Source organism: Cherax quadricarinatus, chromosome 84 (assembly GCF_038502225.1).
Source record: "Cherax quadricarinatus isolate ZL_2023a chromosome 84, ASM3850222v1, whole genome shotgun sequence".
NCBI classification, from domain to species: domain Eukaryota; kingdom Metazoa; phylum Arthropoda; class Malacostraca; order Decapoda; family Parastacidae; genus Cherax; species Cherax quadricarinatus.
In genome coordinates, this window is record NC_091375.1 from 1,684,745 (window position 1) to 1,709,744 (window position 25,000).

Below are 25,000 nucleotides of genomic sequence, written 5' to 3' on the forward strand. Positions count from 1 at the left end.
CACCCACATATACTCATGTATTTATCCAACCTATTTTTAAAGCTACACAACGTTCTGGCCTCTATAACTGTACTCGGGAGTTTGTTCCACTCATCCACAACTCTATTACCATGATCCACACACCTAGATAATACAAGACAGAAGTAAACAGCTCTGCTCTCTTTCCCATGTACTCCGATGTAGTAGGCCTACTGCAATGCTCTATTCTTGTACACTAATGCAGAAGGATATGCAAACATAGGGGAAAGAAACTATAAGTTAAAGAACAGACTTTATAAAAGATTTCTTCTCGCCTTTAATAAAAGTTTCACAGGTCAATCGGCGTACAGGTATTGTACAGGTACCTGGAGGTTACCTGGAGGTTATTCCGGGGATCAACGCCCCCGCGGCCCGGTCCATGACCAGGCCTCCCGATGGATCAGGGCCGGATCAACTAGGCTGTTACTGCTGGCCGCACGCAGTCCGACGTACGAGCCACAGCCCGGCTGATCCGGCACTGACTTTAGGTATCTGTCCAGCTCTCTCTTGAAGGCAGCCAGGGGTTTATTGGCAATTCCCCTAATGCTTGATGGGAGGCTGTTGAACAGTTTTGGGCCCCGGACACTTATGGTGTTTTCTCTTAGTGTACCAATGGCGCCCCTACTTTTTATTGGCGGCATTTTGCATCGCCTGCCCAGTCTTTTACTTTCGTAGGGAGTGATTTCTGTGTGCAGATTTGGGACCATTCCTTCCAAGATTTTCCAAATGTAGATCATGATATATCTCTCCCTCCTGCGTTCCAACGAGTACAAGTCAAGTGCTTCCAAGCGTTCCCAGTAGTTAAGGTGCTTGACAGAACTTATACGTGCAGTAAAGGATCTCTGTACACTCTCTAGATCTGCGATTTCACTTGCTTTGTATGGAGATGTTAATGTACAGCAGTATTCCAGCCTAGAGAAAACAAGTGATTTGAAAAGGATTATCATGGGCTTGGCATCTCTCGTTTTGAAAGTTCTCATTATCCATCCTATCATTTTCTTTGCACGTGCGATCGTGGCACTGTTGTGATCCTTGAAAGTGAGATCCTCAGACATTACTACTCCCAGGTCCTTTACATTATTTTTCCGCTCTATTGTATGGCCGGAGTCAGTAGTATACTCTGTTCTAGTTATTATCTCCTCCAGTTTTCCATAACGGAGTAGTTGGAATTTGTCCTCATTGAACATCATATTGTTTACCGTTGCCCACTGGAAAACTTTGTTTATATCTTCTTGGAGGTTAACCGCGTCCTCAGCAGATGACAGCCTCATGCAGATCCTAGTATCATCCGCAAAGGATGATACGGTGCTGTGGTGTATATCTCTGTTTATGTCTGATATGAGGATAAGGAATAAGATGGGGGCGAGTACTGTGCCTTGTGGAACAGAGCTCTTCACTATGGCAGCCTCCGATTTAACTCTGTTGACCACTACTCTTTGTGTTCGATTTGTTAGGAAGTTGAAGATCCATCTCCCCACTTTCCCAGTTATTCCTTTAGCACGTATTTTATGGGCTATTACGCCATGATCGCATTTGTCAAATGCTTTTGCAAAGGTATGGTATACAATACCGACAAGACGAGAATTACACACACGTGCAAGATCTGACTCGTGAAACCTCTACAATATACACAGATGTTGCACATGTGTCTAATTCTTCAGGTTAATCATCAACAGTTATAAAGTTAAGTTATTGTTGCCAGGTCTGTAGCTTTGTCATCGTCTTAAGAAGACCTGAAGGAGTTTACTAACGTTAACACTGATGATTGCTTTTACAAGGCTCGCCACTGTATTTGTACAACAGTCAAAATAGCATTTGTCTACAAAGGTCACAAGTGCGCCTATTTACAAAAGTTACAAGTGCGCCTGTTTACAAAGGTTACTACTGCACCCGTTTACAAAGGTTACTTGTACACCAGTCTACAGACGTCTACAGACTACTACATCTGTTTACAAAATAACACTAGTGCATTTCTTTACTAAGGTCACCAGTGCACTTGTTTATATAGGTCACCAGTGCATTTATCCACAGAGGTCACTAGTGCCTCTATCTACAGAGGTCATCAACGCACCTGTTTACAAAGGTCAGGAAATAAGAGTAGGATGAACTGACGAAAGAGGTAAGTAAATATCATACTGAAATGAGTAGGCCGGGAAAGAGGTTAAAAGAGGGGAGAGGAGGGAGAGAGGAGAGGAGAGGTGGGGGATGGAGGAGAGTGAGGATGGAGGAAGTGGAGGGAGGGGGTGGGGATGGAGGGGGGAAAGCGGATCTGGCTAGTACAGTGCCTGGCATTCTCTAGAAACAAAGCCTTATTATCTCACCCTGGCACTCTATACCCTTCTGAACCAATCCCCCCAACCCCGTATTCCCTCCCACCCCTCTCCCTCACCCCTCTCTCCTTCCCTCCTGGCAGCTTCCCCTCTCGTATAAGTAAGATTATTCGAGTACAGGTACACAGAAATGCAGTTACACAAATTATGATACATAGCACCATATGTGTCGATTACTTAGGATGAGCCAAAAAATTCGGACACTGACTTATTTCCCCTCACCTCTATCTGACCCTTCCTTCCTTCCCGTTGCCTTTTAATCAATCTTCAATTCATTATGTCAATGCTTGATGTGGCACCCAACGTCAATTTCTTAACGCTTCCGGGTTTTTCAATTACTATTTTCTCAATTTTTAACTTAGGCTGGTTTAGGAAAGGTTTAACTTACGATGCTTTAGGTTAAGTGACAAACTTATGTAAATCGTTACAAATAAATAAAAAGCAAAACCTACACACACACACACAAATGAATGGAGCACCTGTCTAGTAGTCCGTAAGTCAATTTGTGAAAGGACAAAGATTGTGTTAGTCCAGTGAGACAGTCACAACAAGGAGAGACTGAATGGTGACCCGCTGTCTTACCCAGTCATCTCTCTGTAAGCCAGGATAAGCGGCCACTTCGGATACTGGGAAATATACAGGACAGGTTAAGAACATAAAGAAGGAACACTGCAACAGGTTAGTCTGTGTTGCTTGTTAAGAACTGGTGAACGTTGTGGGTCGTCCGTTCTCTGTGGCCTCCTGAAGGATGTTGTTCTGCTTGTAATATTCTACCTGTATCTTCTACATGCAACAGAATGGGTACATTATTTATTTTATGAGGGAGCGCTAAACCCGTAGGGATTCTTATACAGCGCCTGTGGGGGGGAGGCATTCAGACTTAATTCAGGGAATTGGAGCACAGATACAATTCCCTTGATCAAGACCCCCTCACCAGTGTCAAGGAACCTCCACTTGAGGGGACAGAAAGGGTACAAACTTTTATGAACGTTCAGTGTGCACTTCAGTTTCCTGCGCACTTATGTAATCTTCGCTGCCTCTGTAGTTTTCCGTTCAAAATAACGGATTGGATGAGGTTGGCCGGTACTGTACTAGGTCGGGTCTTGTCCAGTTGGTGACCCGGCGCAAAATGACGAGGCTTGTAACGAGACGGTGACTCGAGACAGTAATAGCAGAAATAACCTTAATAACTGGTAGTTTGATGGTTGCTACTAGGTGTTATTACCATGCCATTCAGGTAGGAGAGACGTTGCTAGTTAATGACGAGGGAAGAGGTGTGTAGTTATCTGGGCGGTGATCAATGAGGGAGGTTCGCGCCCACACACTGCTCTCTTTCACACATTCCCCGCCCACATACACGCACTTCCCGCCCCCACACATTCCGCCCACACACACTCCCCGCCCACGCACCCACACACTGCTCTTTTTCACACACTCCCAGCCCACACACACATTCCGCCCACATACACTCCCCGTCCACACACATTCCGCCCACGCACACACACTCCCCGCCCACACACATTCCGCCCACACACACTCCCTGCCCACACACACGCACTCCCCGCCCACACACATTCCGCCCACACACACGCACTCCCCGCCCACACACATTCCGCCCACACACACTCCCTGTCCACACACACGCACTCCCCGCCAACACACATTCCGCCCACAAACACCCCGCCCACACACGCACTCCCCGCCCACACACAAGTACTCCCCGTCTACGCACACTCCGCCCACACACACGCACTCCCCCGCCCACACACACGCACTCCCCGCCCACACACACTCCCCGCCCACACACACGCACTCCCCGCCCACACACATTCCGCCCGTGCACACTCCCTGCCCACACACACACTCCCCGCCCACACACAAAATGCCGCCAATAAAAAGTAGGGGCGCCATTGGTACACTAAGAGAAAACACCATAAGTGTCCGGGGCCCAAAACTGTTCAACAGCCTCCCATCAAGCATTAGGGGAATTGCCAATAAACCCCTGGCTGCCTTCAAGAGAGAGCTGGACAGATACCTAAAGTCAGTGCCGGATCAGCCGGGCTGTGGCTCGTACGTCGGACTGCGTGCGGCCAGCAGTAACAGCCTAGTTGATCAGGCCCTGATCCATCGGGAGGCCTGGTCATGGACCGGGCCGCGGGGGCGTTGATCCCCGGAATAACCTCCAGGTAACAAGTACTCCCCGTCTACGCACACTCCGCCCACACACGCACACTCCGCCCACACACGCACTCCCCGCCCACACACACGCACTTCCGGACAAAAAACACGCACTCCCCGCCTACACACACGCACTCCCCGCCTGCACACGCACTCTCCGCCCACACACATGCACTCCCCGCCTACACACACTCCGCCCACATCCACCCACCTAGCATCACATCACTCAGTACTCCCTCCAAAGGTTCCTCTCCCAAAATACTCCCTCCAAAGGTTCCTCTCCCCAAATACTCCCTCCAAAGGTTCCTCTCCCAAAATACTCCCTCCAAAGGTTCCTCTCCCAAAATACTCCCTCCAAAGGTTCCTCTCCCAAAATACTCCCTCCAAAGGTGGTAGTTCTCCCCAGTACTTGTTTACTGGTTGTTTTATTAGGTTTAAAGTCTACTGACTACACGAGGATCATTAAGGTTGAAGTATCACCTATCCGTCATCAAGGATACTTTACTGAGAGATTCACCCTCATGGGCTAGTAGACTAGACTTAACACGGCAAGTGGCTAGTTTACTGTGCACTCCATATCTATCCTGCTGTTAGGAGGGTTCTCAGGTGGAGTGACGGCAGCAAGGGTATAATGTTTGTTAGGAAACAGGACAAGTGTTTCCTGACGCGGGTTTTAGTCATATGATGATCCACAACAGCTGGAGTTGACTCAAGAAATCGTAATGACACGATTGCAAACGAACTACGGTACAGGTAGGGATTGAACCCGCAGTGAGCGAGTCGTAAAACTCCAAATCGACGTGTTAGCCACTGGGCCAGCTGGTTACAATAAGATTCATCCAACTAGGTATATTTATACACTATAGGAAGGTTACCATAGGCACCACTGTGAATACAAATGCAAGTTTTGGTCATCTGACCGAGGATTTCCGCTGGTTACCACCGCCATTTTCATAATCATAATCATCTTTATTGTAATACTGTTCAGGTAGCAAGGGAAACAACTGTAAACTGTTATGGAAAGTATACTGGTATTCGTAGAGGAGCCCAGCCTATCACGTCTACCCATTTTCCATGACTGGTCCAGTCTGAGACAGAGGCCTATGAGGGCCCGGCCTATGTGTGGGGGATGGGTAGATCACGTGATTTGAGGCATAGCTAGGGATCCTACCTATAAATATGTATACTACACAAGTAATACTGTTAGACACTGGAGGGTAGCACCAATAATATATGGATACACAAAAGACCTAGGAACTAGGACACGAAAGGGTTAACAGAAATACATCTGGATTTACATCTAGTCACATCTGCTGTAACCAGATTTAGAACATTTCCTAAATATACTTGTAATCGTATTTTACTTGATATGTCTGCAGGGAATGGAAGATTGATCAGTGATAAATTAGACATGTGCAACACTTAGGTATCTTTACTGATGAAAAATTTCACCACACTGTGGCTTCATCGGTCTTCAACAGAGAAGAATGGTGAAGATCAGGAGTAGTTTGAGGTGTTCAGTTCCTCAGCCTGGCGTCGATACAATCAGTCCATCAATCTTTACAAAATTGATGGACTGATAACCTCAAACTCCTTTTGATCTTCACCATTCTCCTTTGTATAGGACTGATGAAGCCACTGTGTGGCGAAACGTTTCCACAATAAAGATACCCAAGTGTTGTACATGTGTCTAATTCCTCAACTTGTCGGTTCTCTGAACCATTTATCTAAAATGATCAGCGTATTTCTTTTTTTTTCTTGGGAGAGAAGGTGATAGCAGAATAAATCTGTAAGTTACCTCAGAAGTTAACAGTCAAAAATCACAATGAGATACCAACAAAGTTTTGCACTTATCAACGTACCAGAAAGTCTCATGACAACGATGGTTCACAATACCAAGAAGTTAATGAAATAAAGTATGCTTAACCTCTGGGTATCTTTATAAATAAAGATAAAGATATCGGAATCTTACACAGGGAAGGTGGAAAAGTAGACGCCACTGCATTATACTGCATTTATGTCTACTTCTCCATCGTGTGGGTATTTTATACCATTTATCTCCATGGGTGAACCTGATGTTTCACGGGAGAAACTAGAAACCTAACCTATCAGCTGCAGTACAACAGGTCCTCGAATAACGTAGTTTCATTGTAACGTTGATAATCGAAATAATCGTATAGGATAATCACAAATGCACGACAATAAACGATGCGGTACGAAAGCACTCAGCGAGGCCGCCATATTTGTTATTGTTTGTTGTTGAACTGCCTGCTGGTAGATGGTGCTTCTTACAATTTTCACTTTGCAAACATTATTCCTTTATTTAACCCTGTTGCATTGAGTGCTAATGGTGCACTGTGACCTCCTGATGGTTATATCAATTAGCCTATGGTAAAATTGGTTTCTTTATACGTCGTTTCGTTTAAAGTCGCAGTTTCCAGGAACTTAAGTGAGGACTTACTGTCCTTACTGGTCTGTGTAGGACGCAGTTCACCTTTTTTTATGGGAAAAACTGACCGATATAAAAAAGTATCTCAAAAATATCATCGTAGGGTACAAATTCTTAGTCACGTTTCATCACAGAACTAAAGAAACAAGTAAAAATTGTTAGGACTATTAATACCAGATGACCTCACGTTCAGAACGCCCAGCAAAGCAATTGCAGCCAAGGCCAGAAGATTGATGGTGTGGATCATGATTTCCTCTGAAAGCCAGATGGCACACCATTGACGTTACACTTTATAGCTCTTCCCTGCTCTCCCGGTCAAAACAAAAGCACATATTATGCACTGCGTATAAAAACTCAGTGAAATATTTAAACTGTTGGGAACACCTTGTACACACACACACACACACACACACATATATATATATATATATATATATATATATATATATATATATATATATATATATATATATATATATATATATATACACACATATAGTTCCTTGACAATGTGAGTAGTCACGAAAGCGCTTGGAATTTCACTACTGTTTCACAGTGGTTGTTTTGCATATTTTAAAATCACCTGTTTACTGTGATCTTATTGCATATATATATCTCCCTATCATCAGCATGTCGTAGCATAATTAGTGATTCGTCAGATCAGACGACGTTTTTCCAATCGTCAACTGTCCAGTTTTTGCGAACCAGTGTCCACTGTAGCATCAGTTTCCTGTTCATAGATGACAGGAATAGAAACCGGTGTGGTCTCCTGTTGTTGCATCCCATTCACTTCAAGGTTCGGCGTTCTGTGCATTCAGAGATGCTCTACTACATACCCTCGTTGTAACGCCTGGTTGAGTTACTGCTGTTTTCGTGTCTGCTTAAACCAGTCTGGCCATACTTCTCTGGCCTCTCATTAACAAGGCGTTTTCGCACACAGAACTCTCACTGGATGCTTTGGTTTCCATACCATTCTCTACACTAGATGCCAAAGATACAATAAGAGGACACTCTGTCAACATGCGTGGACCAAAACTCTTCAACCTGCTACTAGCAGATATTAGAAACATTGCCAGAACAAAGGTTGATGTTTTCAATAGGAAACGAGACCAGTTTTTGCACGAGCTACTTGATCAGCCAGGCTGTGATATTAATGCAGGTCTGCAGGCTGCAAGTATCAATAACCTGACTGATCAAACTAGACAGTGTTTATACAGTTCAAAGTTTACACATCTTAGCTACATATAAAACTAAGTTTTCAAAAATAAATATACGCAATAATAATACTGAAAATTTACATACTGTGAAAAATAAAACACACACACACACACACACACACACACACACACACACACACACACACACACACACACAATAAATGTGTACACAAAGCTGAGAAGTGTAAACATTTACAGAATATAGTGTACACCAAAAGATTAGAAATGCACACACCATAAGTAAATGTGTACAGAGACTGGAGGTGCACAGAGGGGTTGAAAATATAGACACGAGGAGTTGAAAGTACACAGAGAGGGACTGAAGGTGTATAGAGAGGGAGTTAAAGGTACAAAGAGAGAGGGTTAAAGTACACAGAGAAAGGGATTACAAGCACACAGAGGGGTTACAGGTACACACAGAGGTGTTACAGGTACACACAGAGGTGTTACAGGTACACACAGAGGGGTTACAGGTACACACAGAGGGGTTACAGGTACACACAGAGGGGTTACAGGTACACACAGAGGGGTTACAGGTACACACAGAGGGGTTACAGGTACACACAGAGGGGTTACAGGTACACACAGAGGGGTTACAGGTACACACAGAGGTGTTACAGGTACACACAGAGGGGTTACAGGTACACACAGAGGTGTTACAGGTACACACAGAGGGGTTACAGGTACACACAGAGGGGTTACAGGTACACACAGAGGGGTTACAGGTACACACAGAGGTGTTACAGGTACACACAGAGGTGTTACAGGTACACACAGAGGGGTTACAGGTACACACAGAGGGGTTACAGGTACACACAGAGGTGTTACAGGTACACACAGAGGGGTTACAGGTACACACAGAGGTGTTACAGGTGCACACAGAGGGGTTACAGGTACACACAGAGGGGTTACAGGTACACACAGAGGTGTTACAGGTACACACAGAGGTGTTACAGGTACACACAGAGGTGTTACAGGTACACACAGAGGGGTTACAGGTACACACAGAGGGGTTACAGGTACACACAGAGGTGTTACAGGTACACACAGAGGGGTTACAGGTACACACAGAGGTGTTACAGGTACACACAGAGGGGTTACAGGTACACACAGAGGGGTTACAGGTACACACAGAGGTGTTACAGGTACACACAGAGGGGTTACAGGTACACACAGAGGTGTTACAGGTACACACAGAGGGGTTACAGGTACACACAGAGGTGTTACAGGTACACACAGAGGGGTTACAGGTACACACAGAGGGGTTACAGGTACACACAGAGGTGTTACAGGTACACACAGAGGGGTTACAGGTACACACAGAGGTGTTACAGGTACACACAGAGGGGTTACAGGTACACACAGAGGTGTTACAGGTGCACACAGAGGGGTTACAGGTACACACAGAGGGGTTACAGGTACACACAGAGGTGTTACAGGTACACACAGAGGTGTTACAGGTACACACAGAGGTGTTACAGGTACACACAGAGGGGTTACAGGTACACACAGAGGGGTTACAGGTGCACACAGAGGTTTTACAGGTACACACAGAGGGGTTACAGGTACACACAGAGGGGTTACAGGTGCACAGTAAGGGGTTACAAGTACACAGAGAGGAGTTACATGTACACAGAGAGGAGTTACAGGTACAGAGGGATACCAGGTACACAGAGAGGGGTTACATGTACACAGAGAGGAGTTACATGTACACAGAGAGGAGTTACAGGTACAGAGGGATACCAGGTACACAGAGAGGGGTTAAAGGTACATGTAAGTTATATACACACCACAAACGTGTACATATCATTCACGTGTACATATCATTCACGTGTACATATCATTCACGTGTACATATACACGTGTACATATCATTCACGTGTACATATCATTCACGTGTACATATCATTCACGTGTACATATCATTCACGTGTACATATCATTCACGTGTACATATCATTCACGTGTACATATCATTCACGTGTACATATCATTCACGTGTACATATTCACATGTACATATCATTCACGTGTACATATCATTCACGTGTACATATACACGTGTACATATCATTCACGTGTACATATCATTCACGTGTACATATCATTCACGTGTACATATTCACGTGTACATATTCACGTGTACATATTCACGTGTACACATTCACGTGTACATATCATTCACGTGTACATATTCACGTGTACATATCATTCACGTGTACATATCATTCACGTGTACACATTCACGTGTACATATCATTCACGTGTACACATTCACGTGTACATATCATTCACGTGTACACATTCACGTGTACATAACCACTTCTCAATGTACACATTTTACACGGGTATTTTGTATTTTATAAACATATACATTTAACATTTATGAATTATACGTTAAAATTAAGTTATCAACCTGTACTAACGTTGTTAAATATACGTAATATATCGATAAAATCTATTATGTTATGACTGAGCAAATACATTTAACAAGACCATTTTATTCTCTAACTTTATTCCAATTTTCCACTATTTTTAAAATGTGTATTTTTTATTTTTACTTTCCTAAAATTGTGATTATTTCTCCTCTTATCTGTTATTTAATTATCTTAAGATAATGAAAAGTCCTTCAAGATAGTACAGTCGATAGACATCAAACTTAAAAAAAATTATTGAAGTTGGTCAAACAATGATGTATAATAATAATTACAATAATTATATTAATATTAACAATAATAATTATATTACTATTAACAATAATAATTATATTAATATTAACAATAATAATTACATTAATATTAACAATAATAATTATAATAATATTAACAATAACAAAATTAATGCAAATAATAATTACAATAATTATAATAATAACTATAATTACAATACTGAAAGAAAGAAGAAGGAAATGAAAAAGGAAGAAGAAAAACAATACTAAAAGAAAGAAGAAGGAAATGAAAAAGGAAGAAGAAAAACAATACTAAAAGAAAGAAGAAGGAAATGAAAAAGGAAGAAGAAAAAATAAAGGCTAAGAATAAGGGTGTACGAGTTTGACTGAGCGGACCTGCGGCAGCAAGTTGAAGCAGAAACAGCACTGCCGGACATATAACCAGCCTTTCCCCTTCCCTCATCTCTACATAAAAATGTCAACTGGTGAACAACATGTTTTTCCTGTTCATTTTGAACGAGCACTCAAAAAAAAAGCCAAATACAAAATTTTTTTAGGTGAAGTGAAAATGATGGGTGAACATGTGTGCTTTCACGTGGGAAATGATGGGTGAACATGACTTTCATGTGGAAAATGATGGGTAAACATGAGCATTTTTAATAGACATGTCGATGTTAAGGTTTAATGTGATGAGTGTGATGATAGTTGTATATCTAAGCTTTGAGTAAGATCATATCTATCTAAAGTGAGATGTCATTATCTATTTAACAATTTGAAGTCGTAATTAATACGCTATATATGGCTTAAAGTGCACAGTATATATATATATATATATATATATATATATATATATATATATATATATATATATATATATATATATATATATATATATATATATATATATATATATATATATATATATATGGCTTACAGCTTTTCATCTCATCCCCTGCATGCATCATGCATCTCCCTGAAAGCTGGCTGGCTTGGATCAAACGTGTAGCGGATGCTACACGCCAAGGTATTGGTCCAGTGTGGGTAGATTGGTAAAGCACTGCGTACCTTGTCCTAAGGTTCGTAGGTTCGAGTCTCCTTCAGCCAGAGATCAGTGTTTGTGTATATTTCGCATGCTCTCGCGAATTCCTTGCATTGTTCAAATCTCTAGTAAGGCTGATGCATGCAGGGGATGAGATGAAAAGCTGTAAGCCTTCTCCCTGAAAGCTGGCTGCCTTGGATCAAACGTGTAGCGGATGCTACACGCCAAGGTATTGGTCCAGTGTGGGTAGATTGGTAAAGCACTGCGTACCTTGTCCTAAGGTTCGTAGGTTCGAGTCTCCTTCAGCCAGAGATCAGTGTTTATATATATATATATATATATATATATATATATATATATATATAATTATATATATATATATATATATTATATATATATATATATATATATATATATATATATATATATATATATATATATATATATATATATATATATATATATATATATATATATATATATATATATATATATATATTATGCAAATATCGCAAACCAAGCGATACAGGATGCAAAACAACCACGGGGGGAGTAGAATGATAGCACCCCGGTTTCTTTGTATAACTTTTAGAAGTCTCCCCTTTAAATGGTCCCGTTTTCTCGTGGTTGGTACTCTTTATTTACTACAAGTACATGCACACCGAAACGTCGTCGTAAGCTTCTGTCTTTTATGTGCGGGTTATTTGTGTATCGTTCCAGTCACGGTATTGTGCTTTTTTGTTATTTACAAGTACATGTACAAGGTATACAGACCTAGCTGACATCTATGATATACTACTATATAGAAAGCCACTTTTTACGCAGATGATTTAGGACAAATTAGGTCAATTCTGTCCCAAGCTGCGACCCACACCAGTCCACTAACACCCAGGTATCCATTTTGCTGATGGGTGAACACTGACAGCCGTTGTAAAGAAACACGCCCAATGTTTCTACCTTCGATGGGAATCGAACCCGGATCCTCACCGTGTGAAGCGAGAGCTTTAGCCACAAGGCTACGGGGCACCGTGATTTCCCTATCACTGGCAATATAATTATGTATGTAAAATTACTTACATATATCACAGCGGAGTCTGGCGGAATTTTTGATAAATGCCACGATACTTCTGTTGAGGCTACTATTACAATATCAGCCCTTACACAAATAACCCGCACATGGAAGAAAGGATTTTACAACGACGTTTCGGTCCGACTTGGACTTTGTAAATGGTTCAAGTTGGACCGAAACGTCGTCGTAAGCTCCTCTCTTCTATGTGCGGGTTATTGGTGTATCGTTCCAATCACGGTATTGTGCCTTTTTTTTTTTTAATATCAGCCCTTGTGGGATTTTGTGAGATTTTTTCTGACTATGGGTACTGGTATGGCAGGGGGCATTTCCTGTTCCTTTCTATCTCTCTCTCCCTCTCTCTCTCTCTCTCCCCCTCTCCTTCTCTCTCCCTCTCCCTCCCTCCCTCCAGTGAATACAGCCTCTAGGATCGTGTTGGCTCGGACATCCTCCTTTTTTCTGCAACTTGCACATATATATATATATATATATATATATATATATATATATATATATATATATATATATATATATATATATATATATATATATATATATATATATATGTCGTGCCGAATATGTAAAACTGGTCAATTAGCAAGAACTCATTTAAAATTTAGTCCTTTCGAAAATTTTCTCTTATACGTTTAAAGATATATTTTTTTCATTAATGTTAATGTAAAAATTTTAAAATTTGCACCAAAAGAATCTTAGAAAACTTACCTAACCTTATTATAACAAAAACAATTTATTTTAGCCTAACCCAGCTAAATATATTTTAGATTTGTTTACAATAATTTAATACTAAACAAACACAGTGAAATATATTTTTTTCGTTAGGTTAACAATGATTTTGGCGAAATTATTGCATACACAAATTTTCACTTGTCCTATATGGCAAGATGAGCGTTGCTATTTAAGCCAAGATCGCAAGTTCTGCCTATTCGGCACGACATATATATATATATATATATATATATATATATATATATATATATATATATATATATATATATATATAATATATATATATATATATATATATATATATATATATATATATATATATATATATATATAATAAGATCACAGTAAACAGGTGATATCACAATATGCAGAACAACCACTGTGAAAACTTGGCTGATATGCCTTCTCTGCTTAAGAATTTTAATATCAAAGTTATATTTAAAAATCTTGATACAGTAAAAAAAATCTTGATAAAACCTTCCCCTCAAAATGCTGACGAGTGTCTAAGATTCCTTGTAAAATATGTGATAAAGTTTATTACGGTCAAGCTGGAAAGTCGCGAATTAAGATTAAAACAACATAAATATAACATTGGAAGTGGACAAGATTCCAATGCTCTATTTATTCATGTGAGAGATTTTAACCATCCAATTGATTTTCAAAATGCTGAGAAAGTTGTATCAATCAAGTCAATGGTCGACAGGAATATAACAGAATCACATGTCATAAAAATCAGTTTTAAATATATTTATTTTGGTTTACATAAATTGGATTCATTTATAATTAATAAAATTTTGGAAGAATTTAATGGTACGTTAGACAAGTAAAAAATCTTAATGCTTGGGTAGAGTATTAGGTGTGTTTCACAAGAGTCGGGTGTTGTGACGTGACTGTGAGGTGTAGTCTTGCCCCTTCATATGCCTTCCTGTTTATGTTTTGTTTTAACAGTTCCTTGATTATGTGAGAAGTCACGAAAGTGTTTGGAATTTCACTATTTTTTCCGTGGTTGTTCTGCATATATATATATATATATATATATATATATATATATATATATATATATATATATATATATATATATATATATATATATATATACTATTCGGCATGATATATATATATATATATATATATATATATATATATATATATATATATATATATATATATATATATATATATATATATATATATATCATGCCGAATAGTGAAAACTTGCGATTTTGGTTTAAATAGCAATGGTATTTTTGCCGAACAAGGTAAGCGAAAATTTGTGTATGCAATAATTTCGCAAAAATCATATTGAACCTAACGAAAAAATATATTTCATTGTGCTTGTTTATTAAATTATTGTAAACTTATCTAAAATATATTTAGTTGGAGTAGGCTAAATTGTATTGCACTTGTTATAATGTTAGGTAAGTTTTCTAAGGTTCTTTTGGTACAAAATTATTAATTTTTACATTAATATAAATGAAAGAAAAAGTATATATATAAACGTATAAGATTTTTTTTATAAAGGACTTAATTTTAAATGAGTTCTTGCAAACTAACTGACCAGTTTTACCTATTCGGCGCAATATTATATATATATATATATATATATATATATATATATATATATATATATATATATATATATATATATATATATATATATATATATATATATATAACTGCACTGGCAGAACCTCGAACCCTCGATCTTAATCATGCCACCCGGGTAGCTTGTTAAAAACTCGAGACGCCCTAATCCACTAGGCCACAAATCTCACACACAACAGACGTCTAGCGGCACACTAGACGTCACTCTTGTTGCAGAAACATACGTGGTCGTAGCAATAATGGGAGCACCGATCTGTGACATACCTGTTACTTGTCCTGTGACATACATGTGACATACCTGTGACCTGTTTTGGGGATTACTTTGCCCTCGTGTCCCGGCCTCAGGTCACCCTTTGTTGTTGACTGCTTAACTCCAGCAGGCTGTTGGTGCCAGCAGCAGGTTGATGAGATAACACACGGGATGCTGACATCTGGTAGTGGTGCACGTACTGTAGTCTCTTAAAACGTTGATATCCGAACACTCGTTGTTTATGCTGGAGAGATGAGTATGGGATGGCGAAGGATGGTGCTCACTTCCTTCAATATAATATATATTACTTCTTTTTCCATGGGAAAGCGATAAACCTGTGTGGTTTAATAACTGGAGGTTCGATCCTCCTGGTCTCTCTCTTCAGCACCAGCCTCTCTTCCTTCACAAGAGCTGGGGACGAGACTAACAATTACTGTGCTAGGGCACAAAGCAAAAACATCCTTGTTGCTTAGAACGATAGAGACAAAGTTTCCATGCCCACCCTCCCCGGGTCTCCTCTCAGTTATCCAGCCAGTGTAAGATTTACAATTGTAAACACACACACACACACACTAAAAGAAAAATGCAAGTCGGAAATTTTGCCGGGCGCTTAATGGAATAAAATATATACACGACTCACGAAACGAGGATTGAACTCATGGCGACTGAGTCGTAAAACTCCAGGCCAGCGCCTAAGCCACTGGGCAGCTGGCTGCATAAGATTCACTCGCCACGAGTTCAATTCCTAACCTTTGTATGGCTTATATATACAATGTTATTTTCAAGGAGACCTAATTCAAGAGAGTAACTTTATTTAGGTATAGTTACACTTAAGTACAGTTATCATACACAGGTTTAACATGTGTAAATTACCTATGTTAATCCAAAAAGGTCAAATAAAGTGACTTATTTCCATTGGTGGTGTTTGTCATATTCTTAAAGTCTAGTTGTAAGTTGCAGTAAGAATTAATCATCATTGTAACAAGTCAGGAGACTTGTGTCGTATGTTAAATTCCCTAAGCAGGGGCCCAGAACCCCTACACAAACCACAACAGCACAATGTGAGTCCCCAGGTAGGACCCCCACACAAGCCACAGCAACACGAGTCCCCAGGTAGGACCCCCACACAAGCCACAGCAACACGAGTCCCCAGGGTTGGACCCTCACATAAGCCACAGCAACACGAGTGTCCCCAGAACAGGACCAACAATACAACATGTACGTGCCGTGCTCCCAGCCTCTCTCCCTACATACACAGCAATTATCAGGCACAGTTGGGTCAACACACTGCAAGATAATGGTGCATCCGATTGCTTCGCACAAGCGCCAGTCCACGCCCACCCGCTGCGTAGTAAGAGGCTTCCCCAGGCACGCCTATGCCACACACGCCCATGCCGCCCACATCCCATGCCACCCACGCCCATGACCTGTTCCGCTTGGGCAGTTGGTAAACTTTCTAGCGCAGCCCCGCCGGGTTACCCTCGTCTCCGCCCTCGCCTACAGCACTCACCTCAATACAATCATTTGTAGAACCTTTAAAGGTAAATGTAACTAGGGAGAGTCAGGAATGACTAAGTTTTGATCCCAATTAAGGTAACGTGAGTCATCTTGAAATTATACACACACACACACACACACAGTTCAGAGTCTAAAATCTTCAGTTCAAGATCTAAATCCCTCAGTTCAAGACTTAAAAACTCTTAAAAGACTGACGTCACTAAGACAGTGATGGTCAAGCGTGAAGATAATTATCAACTTGCAGGATCAGAATAAGAGCATATTCACCTCTGCACCAAACATCGTAGGTTAAGTTAACGTAAGATTTGTCAGGAACCAGGACAAGTGTTTCCTGACGCGGGTCTTAGTCATATGATGACCCACAGCTGCAGCTTTTGGTCATCTGACCGAGGCCTTCGTAGGCGCACACACAGGAATTGGACAAATATAAATACCCTGTTATGTAATATATTTTATTTTCAATACAGAGTTGATCCTCCATTTGCAGCTAAAACAGCACCAGTTCGTCGAAGAATTGATTCATATAGCATTTGAACAATATCAGGGGAATTTAGAGTCATTCCTCAAGCAACACCTGCTCTAACTCTTCCAAAGACGACGGTGGACGAAATCGGTTCCTGACTTGCTGTTCCAATTGACCCCACAGATATGCTCGATATTTAGATCCGGCGATTGTGGGAGCCAGTCCAAGTGTTCGACTTTCATGTTCTTCGTAACAATTCTGAACAACTCTAGCGGTGTGAATTGGTGCATTATAGTTTTGAAAGATAACACATTTAACACACCTAACATTTAAATTGATTATTCAATTATTCGAAATTTCAATCCACATTTTCTCTAACCCTTGTATATACCTCAAGAATGAACAAGTATGTAGTAAGAATATATATGCTTAAAAATTAACATGTCAAAAGCATAACTACCTCCAGATTAATTCCTTTGTTATTATATTACTTGAGGTTTTGTTATTGTTAATGATACGTCTGTTTTAGGTTACTCAGAGTGAGCACGGGCACTCGAAACAAGCACTCGGGGATAAGGGTGAGGGAACTTGCACTCAAAAGGCATACCCAATGTTTTTCGCAACACCCTCCAGTACCTGCTTGAGTGTCAGTTACCTCACTACTATAAAAAGCCGGTGAACCAACAATACGTAAACAACACAACATTATATCTGTCTTACCTTTGTCCTTGATATGCCTTAAGTATGATGGGTTTCGAGAGTTTTGCTATTCCAGCAGCCGGGTCCTAGGCCAGGCTTGGCTGTTGCTGCTGGTGATCCCATGGCTCGCATACCCATCACAGCCTGGTTGATCTAGCACTTGGCGCAGACAATTATCGTATCAACTCTTGAGGACTTGTACACTTGTTCCAGCAGTGTTTCTGATATCTTCATACCCAACCACTGCATTCTTTGATGGCTAAGACACCTGTGCAACACTTGGGGTATCTTAATTGAAGATTAAAGACACCTGTGCAACACATGGGGTACCTTTATTGAATATTAGGATATTGTGCAACACTTGGGGTATCTTTGGTGAAGAGTAAGACACATGTGCAACACTTGAGGTATATTTAGTTAAGACTAAGACACCTGTGCAACACTTAGGGTATCTTCAGTGAAGATTAAGACACCTGTGCAACACTTGGGGTATCTTTGGTGAAGAGTAAGACACCTGTGCAACACTTGGGGTATCTTTGGTGAAGAGTAAGACACCTGTGCAACACTTGAGGTATATTTAGTTAAGACTAAGACACCTGTGCAACACTTGGGGTATCTTCAGTGAAGATTAAGACACCTGTGCAACACTTGGGGTATCTTTGGTGAAGAGTAAGACACCTGTGCAACACTTGAGGTATATTTAGTTAAGACTAAGACACCTGTGCAACACTTGGGGTATCTTTAGTGAAGATTAAGACACCTGTGCAACACTTGGGGTATCTTTGGTGAAGAGTAAGACACCTGTGCAACGCTTGAGGTATATTTAGTTAAGACTAAGACACCTGTGCAACACTTGGGGTATCTTTAGTGAAGATTAAGACACCTGTGCAACACTTGGGGTATCTTTGGTGAAGAGTAAGACACCTGTGCAACACTTGGGGTATCTTTGGTGAAGAGTAAGACACCTGTGCAACACTTGGGGTATCTTTGGTGAAGAGTAAGACACCTGTGCAACACTTGGGGTATCTTTGGTGAAGAGTAAGACACCTGTGCAACACTTGGGGTATCTTTGGTGAAGAGTAAGACACCTGTGCAACACTTGAGGTATATTTAGTTAAGACTAAGACACCTGTGCAACACTTGGGGTATCTTTAGTGAAGATTAAGACACCTGTGCAACACTTGGGGTATCTTTGGTGAAGAGTAAGACACCTGTGCAACACTTGAGGTATATTTAGTTAAGACTAAGACACCTGTGCAACACTTGGGGTATCTTCAGTGAAGATTAAGACACCTGTGCAACACTTGGGGTATCTTTAGTGAAGATTAAGACGCCTGTGCAACACTTGGGGTATCTTTAGTGAAGATTAAGACACCTGTGCAACACTTGGGGTATTTTTGGTGAAGAGTAAGACACCTGTGCAACACTTGAGGTATATTTAGTTAAGACTAAGACACCTGTGCAACACTTGGGGTATCTTCAGTGAAGATTAAGACACCTGTGCAACACTTGGGGTATCTTTAGTGAAGATTAAGACACCTGTGCAACACTTGGGGTATCTTTGGTGAAGAGTAAGACACCTGTGCAACACTTGGGGTATCTTTGGTGAAGAGTAAGACACCTGTGCAACACTTGGGGTATCTTTGGTGAAGAGTAAGACACCTGTGCAACACTTGGGGTATCTTTGGTGAAGAGTAAGACACCTGTGCAACACTTGGGGTATCTTTGGTGAAGAGTAAGACACCTGTGCAACACTTGGGGTATGTTTAGAGTAAGACACCTGTAAAACACATCGACTCCAGGCTGAGGGACTGATTACCTCAAAATCCACCGTTCTTCTCTGTACTGGACTGATGAAGCCACTGGCTGGCGAAACGTTTCCTCATAAAGATTGCCAAATGTTGCACAAGCGTCTCATTCTTCAGTAATGTACATGTACAAGTATTTCCTGCTTTGAATAGGGATTGTTCACCTTGTGAACAATGCCTAAAACTGTTCACAAGGTGAACAATCACTTTGTTTATAGCAGTGGTTTTATATAGAGTAGTGGGTGGGTGTAAATCTGTTTTAAGTGGATGGGAGGGATGCCCTCTCATTATAAGTCCCCTTACTCTCACTCCCTCACTATGACTCTCCTCACTATGACTCTCCTCGCTTTCACTCCCTCACTATAAATTTCACACCCTTACTATCACTCTCCTCACTCTCCCACACTATCAATCCACTCTCTCTCCCACACTATCAGTCCCCTCACTTTCACTCCCTCACTATCACTCCAACTCAAGTTCCTTCCTCTCAAAAACTCACTTTCACACCCCTCTCCCTCACACGAACCCTCTCCTTACTGCCTTATCTATTTATCTGTCTCTTTTAAATCTTATATTAAACTCCAGTACAGTCTTCACCGACTGACTGTCTACCTGCCCTTTCCCTCTCTCCTCATCCCTTACTCCTCTGCTACTCATATTCTCCCTTGCCTCCCCCATTCTCCCCTGCCTCTCCAATTCTCCCCTGCCTCCCCCCATTCTCCCATGCCTTCCCGTCACGATGAAACTGGTTAACTAATATTCAATCTCTTTCAGACCACAAGACTTATTGCAGCAGCAACACGCATCGAGGAAGCTGAAATACCCGCTCCCGCTGCAACTGCAGGAGGGCACCATGGAACTACAGTGAGGCCACCATGGAATAGCAGTGGGGCCACCATGGAACTATAGTAAGGGCACCATGGAACTACAGTAAGGGCACTGTGGAACTACAGTAAGGGCACCATGGAACTATAGTAAGGGCACCATGGAACTACAGTAAGGGCACTGTGGAACTACAGTAAGGGCACCATGGAACTATAGTAAGGGCACCATGGAACTACAGTAAGGGCACTGTGGAACTACAGTAAGGGCACCATGGAACTACAGTAAGGGCACTGTGGAACTACAGTAAGGGCACCATGGAACTACAGTAAGGGCACCATGGAACTACAGTAAGGGCACCATGGAACTACAGTGAGGCCACCATGGAACTACAGTAAGGGCACTGTGGAACTACAGTAAGGGCACCATGGAACTATAGTAAGGGCACCATGGAACTACAGTAAGGGCACTGTGGAACTACAGTAAGGGCACCATGGAACTACAGTAAGGGCACTGTGGAACTACAGTAAGGGCACCATGGAACTATAGTAAGGGCACCATGGAACTACAGTAAGGGCACTGTGGAACTACAGTAAGGGCACCATGGAACTACAGTAAGTGCACCATGGAACTACAGTAAGGGCACTGTGGAACTACAGTAAGGGCACCATGGAACTACAGTAAGGGCACCATGGAACTACAGTGAGGGCATCATGGAACTACAGTAAAAGCACTGTGGAACTACAGTAAGGGCACCATGGAACTACAGTAAGGGCACTATGGAACTACAGTGAGGGCATCATGGAACTACAGTAAGGGCACCATGGAACTATAGTAAGGGCACCATGGAACTACAGTAAGGGCACTGTGGAACTACAGTAAGGGCACCATGGAACTACAGTAAGGGCACCATGGAACTACAGTAACTGTGGAACTACAGTAAGGGCACAGTGGAACTACAGTAAGGGCACCATGGAACTACAGTAAGGGCACCATGGAACTACAGTAAGGGCACCATGGAACTACAGTGAGGGCATCATGGAACTATAGTAAGAGCACTGTGGAACTACAGTAAGGGCACCATGGAACTACAGTAAGGGCACCATGGAACTACAGTAAGGGCACTATGGAACTACAGTAAGGGCACCATGGAACTACAGTAAGGGCACCATGGAACTACAGTAAGGGCACTATGGAACTACAGTAAGGGCACCATGGAACTACAGTAAGGGCACCATGGAACTACAGTGAGGGCATCATGGAACTACAGTAAAAGCACTGTGGAACTACAGTAAGGGCACCATGGAACTACAGTAAGGGCACCATGGAACTACAGTGAGGGCATCATGGAACTACAGTGAGGGCATCATGGAACTATAGTAAGGGCACTATGGAACTACAGTGAGGGCATCATGGAACTACAGTAAGGGCACTATGGAACTACAGTAAGGGCACTATGGAACTACAGTAAGGGCACCATGGAACTACAGTAAGGGCATCATGGAACTACAGTAAAAGCACTGTGGAACTACAGTAAGGGCATCATGGAACTACAGTAAAAGCACTGTGGAACTACAGTAAGTGCATCATGGAACTACAGTAAAAGCACTGTGGAACTTCAGTAAGGGCACTATGGAACTACAGTAAGGGCACCATGGAACTACAGTAAGGGCACCATGGAACTACAGTAAGGGCACTATGGAACTACAGTGAGGGCATCATGGAACTACAGTAAGAGCACTGTGGAACTACAGTGAGGGCATCATGGAACTACAGTAAGGGCACCATGGAACTACAGTAAGGGCACCATGGAACTACAGTAAGGGCACTATGGAACTACAGTAAGGGCACCATGGAACTACAGTAAGGGCACCATGGAACTACAGTAAGGGCACCATGGAACTACAGTAAGGGCACTATGGAACTACAGTGAGGGCATCATGGAACTACAGTAAGAGCACTGTGGAACTACAGTGGTGACACTGAAAGCAGAGGTGAGGCAGGAAGAACGAGTGAAGACACTGCAGCAATAGAGGACATTGCACTATACATTGCACTATACATTAGCCTTCATACTAAGACATTCGATACAGTGAAACCACAGGATAATACTGCAGGTCAATGTTCATTTATCTTTATACTAATCAAGTTGTAATGAAGATAATGTTAATTTAGTAGCAAGAGTGAATCCCTTAGGAGTAGCTACAGAGATTTAGAAAATCACTCTGCAGATTGACTGTTACCCAGCACACACTGTGTGGCACCTAGGCACGTCAGATATGCTCCTACCAACAAGCTCTACACATGGAAGGTTGGTACCTCAGCTTCAAGCTTCCTAACATTTTCACTTCGTTACTGCATGATGCTGAAGAACTCGTCTGTACATAGTTGTTATTTATTTACATAAAGATGTATAGCCGTTTCTCTCTCTCTTTTACACAGGGTTCTACGAGGTTTGTGTCTCATAAGAGCCTTTTTGCTCTTATGAGACACAAATAGGGAACAGGATGAAGTTGGAGCCATCTGTGTGCCAGCGACTTCATGTCTCGTTTATATACTTGTCGGTATTCTAAACCATTAATATAACAATATCGAAGATATAGATATATCTTGCAAAATGATGGTAAAAATGGGGAGTTTACTGGCAAGTTGGCTCCCGAGCCTTAGGGAACTACTAGAGGCTTGAGAACGACGGCCAGACTGCGCTAGTGTCTGACGAGCGTTCATACTGACACATCTTACAATAATCCACAAGCTGAAGGTACACTGTTTGATGGGTATAAAGTCCGTAGACTAAAACAGGGATGGAAGTACCGTATCTCTTATTGTATATACAGACTGGTGCATATCGTGTATATACACTAAGATATACACATACGTATATGTATACGACAAGTGGAGGTACAAACAGGAGTGACTTCAGTGCTTCAAGGAATAATACACAAATAATCCGCACATAAGAGAGAGGAGCTTACGGCGACGAAGGGTCGTCATAAGCTTCTCTCTCCTCTGTGCGGGTTATTTCTGTATTGTTCCAGTCACGATACTAAGCCTTTTTGTTCTTCAGGGAGTACTTTCAACACACAAGATGAACAATCAGGTTGGGCAGAGTTTACAAATACGGTCTCTCATCCATCTTTCCTTGGGACACAGGTATATTATTTTAGATGCATGTGAAGGAACTACCAGAGGAATTTGCCTCGTACTTGTCGCTGCCTGCAGATGCTGCGAAGATGAGGAGTCGAAGGAAGTGATGGTAAGAAAGTTCAGATAGATGTGGAGACAGAGCAGAAAGATGTGAAGAGACACCATGAATGCGCCAGGTTGTTGCTGGAGTTTAATAAGTGCCAAATATTGAAGGTAGGAGCCTCAAACAGGCCATCAACAACAGCCTATCGCCTTTTAAAGAAAGGCTAGACATAACACCTAATCTCTCCCGACATTCACACTAACACGGTGAAAATGTACGAACAAAATTCAGAAACGTAAACAAGTAATTATTCAAGACAGTGCATACTAATTATGTTTACCTGGAGTTTACCTGGAGAGAGTTTCGGGGGTCAACGCCCCCGCGGCCCGGTCTGTGACCAGGCCTCCTGGTGGATCAGCGCCTGATCAACCAGGCTGTTGCTGCTGGCTGCACGCAAACCAACGTACGAGCCACAGCCCGGCTGATCAGGAACTGACTTTAGGTGCTTGTCCAGTGCCAGCTTGAAGACTGCCAGGGGTCTGTTGGTAATCCCCCTTATGTGTGCTGGGAGGCAGTTGAACAGTCTCGGGCCCCTGACACTTATTGTATGGTCTCTTAACGTGCTAGTAACACCCCTGCTTTTCATTGGGGGGATGGTGCATCGTCTGCCAAGTCTTTTGCTTTCGTAGTGAGTGATTTTCGTGTGCAAGTTCGGTACTAGTCCCTCTAGGATTTTCCAGGTGTATATAATCATGTATCTCTCCCTCCTGCGTTCCAGGGAATACAGGTTTAGAAACCTCAAGCGCTCCCAGTAATTGAGGTGTTTTATCTCCGTTATGCGCGCCGTGAAAGTTCTCTGTACATTTTCTAGGTCGGCAATTTCACCTGCCTTGAAAGGTGCTGTTAGAGTGCAGCAATATTCCAGCCTAGATAG